This window comes from Teleopsis dalmanni, chromosome 2 (assembly GCF_002237135.1).
Source record: "Teleopsis dalmanni isolate 2A chromosome 2, ASM223713v2, whole genome shotgun sequence".
NCBI lineage: Eukaryota > Metazoa > Arthropoda > Insecta > Diptera > Diopsidae > Teleopsis > Teleopsis dalmanni.
The window spans coordinates 204,192,222-204,195,371 of NC_051847.1; positions in this window are offsets into that span (position 1 = coordinate 204,192,222).

Here is a 3,150-nt window from a genome sequence, read left to right on the forward strand (position 1 = left end):
TTCTTCGGATTCCTTAGAAAAGAGTTTTTCTCCTGTCTTGCCAAAAGAAGTTGTAAAGAAGTTGATTTCTTTAATCTTTTAAAATCTATGTAAATTTTATGGTTATTGTTGGATATAAGTTGTCTATACTTTAATGGTTCTAAATTAATTTTATGCTTTAAAATTGTATACAAAAAATCGTATATGAGATTTATAAAAAGGTGTACTGAGACTATCGAAAGAAGATAAAGGAATCAAACAGAATTGCTGTATACAAAAAAGAAGTGCATCTTTGCATATTCAGGACAATTCAGGAAGAAGGTGTTTATAGACGCTATAACTCAATATTACTCATTATAATAACTTCTGGAAGGTAATGCAATAATGCAGGCTATGCACATACAATTTCTACGATAGCTGGATCAAATAATCAGATTATCTATAGAAGGAAACCCCTAGCAGATACGTGAATTGGGAAACTTGAGAATACTCAAAACTTACTTTAAGTAGATACCACAACACTGAGATATATTAGCCGAAATCTTGCATGAGTTCAGCTTTATAATCAGTTGTAAAGATACTTAGAAAGGGTCTGAAAGTGGGACATGCGATGAGCGTTGGTTGATCTAATATAGATAACGCAAAACAACCTAGAAATAATAAAAACGGAGAAGTTAAAAATACATTGAGTACATTTCAACTACATAACGAAGAAAAGCCAACAAGCAGTAGTTAAAAATGGAAGAGAGCATAGGTCACTTTCAAGCCATGGAATGTATAAAAATAATTCCTGATTTAAATTAGTCATTTCTATTCGAAATATATTTCAATGTATATTTTATTTTTTAATCATTAATTTTCATGACTGATGATAACTGATGGCAAGTATACACCAACAAACTGTGACTTAGTCGATGTAATGTAAATATAGAGAATATATAGAGAATATGGAAATCAAGACCAATTTGAATACCAAATAATTCACACACAAATAAATGTAAAGTAATTGCAGATTGCTTATATCAGCCGATTTCCTATGTTTACATCAAAAACGAAAGCTCAATTTTTATTTTTACTCCTTTTTAAGCATAAATAATTGAATACAATGTATTTAATAGTGTCAAACAAGTTAAATAGTTTCTTACGGCACAACTAATGCACCCTTAAGTTGAAGTTCTTGCATTTTTATTTTTAAGTGAGATCATGTGAAATAAAGTTACGATTGTGACATCTAGAAATTATAGTAAACATTTTATTATTGGTGAAATATAATGCATGCAATTATTTATATTTTAATCTTGTTATTTAATAATGTAAAATAATAATTACAAAAATTGAATTCATTTTTAAATCAAATATAAATAATGTATTCTAAAACTCTGAAAATTAAATTCATATTTTTTTAAATTAGTTAATTCCGCATAATTCCAAATTATTTTAAAATAATTTATTACAGCAGTAGTAAAGCGAATACTTTATTCATTTATTATAAATTGGCTCATTACTTGCATATTATTGTAAAGTAATTGCTTCCTTCGGATATTCAATTTTGAATCTAATTTAAATTAAATTGCATTTGATAAAACAGCAATAATTAAAATCAATTGCAGATGTTTTTCCAAATGATAACTATTGAATGCTGTAAATTTAATTTCAATCGTCAGTTATCGATGGAATATTTCAATTTTTAAATCATTAACACCAACATTAAATCCAAGTCATTAAATTATGCCCCGAGCCGATGTGTAATTTACACGCAGACATGTAAATTCACATTGCAGCCAGGGGCCTACGGATCAAAACGCCAGGGTTTCGTATTTCGTTTTATTTGCTAACAAATACATTTCAAGTTCTTAATCAAGTTTACGCACACACAGAATGCCTGCGAGGGATTCGAACTCGAACCGAACAAGGATGCAAGCGTTCCGTTTCAACACTAAGGCTACAGCATTGACTGCTGTACTCTCATTTGTTTTTTTTTTATTGATTTAAATATATAAAATTGTAAATTAATTACTGCAAATGGGAAAATGTGAAAAATATTGCAATTATAATTTATTTACTTTATTTTGCAGATACAATTTTAACTCGTATCCGCAAAATACTAGTAATTGCTTGAATATGTATAAGGGACTTATACCCAACCCTATTTTTTAAAGGATATAAAATCATTTCAATGCTATGTTATTTCTTTTTTTATGTGATTAATTGATTTTGTGAAGTATTTTAAAGTTGATAATCTCGTTTATTGATAACATGATTATGATAATGTACAAATTAATCCTTGAATTGAAGAAAGAAATACGGATAATAGTCGCTGCTACTTAATGGGAATATATGTATCGAAGCATCAGCATCATAGTATATACATACTCACCTTGTATCGTAAAAATAGATTCTTGTGATTGACAACCTTTTGTGTGGTTTTTAGGAATTATTACTTACTTAATTCAGTTGGTATTAAATACTATATTTACTCTTATGATTCCTTAACTCGTATAGTTAGGTTTCCTTGGTCGGTGTTATTAGGTTAGTGTTATTAAAATACGGTTTAATATTTAAGTGTGATGTAAGCTATATATCTCACTGCTATTATAGGATTCTTTGGCGACTTCAATGTAAAGAGCACTGCACTTAATTTTACAAAAAAAATTAAATACCCAGTTATTTGTTCAAAAAAGAATAGATCTTGTTAAAAGAAGACACCTATGTTATATTATAGTAAAAAGTCAAGGGATTGTAACTTGTACAATCGATCACTGGCTTGTCTTGAGAGATATGCTGTTAAGTTGAGCGGCCCATCCAATGATTATGCAGAAGTTGTAAATATTAGGAGGGAAATGAAACAGTGAAATATTTCTGTACCTATTCGACTCTAGTTAGAAGTAAGTTGAATTTTTTAAACATGACTTCAGGTGTTCAGTGCTAAGATTAAAAGCAACTTACCCTTTATAAGAATCACTCAATAGTTGTCTAAGTAATAACATTCTGTGTTGAGCAACGGTAATAACAGTCCTGTGTTGAGCAACGGTATCTCAACAGACCCGTAATGTCTAAGTGAGATAGTCAATTACACCGACTACTCTAACCTAACTAACTAGCTTGGCTTGCTAATTCATTAAATTAAATATTAATAACTGTGACGAATGCAAAAACTATAAAGAACTACGT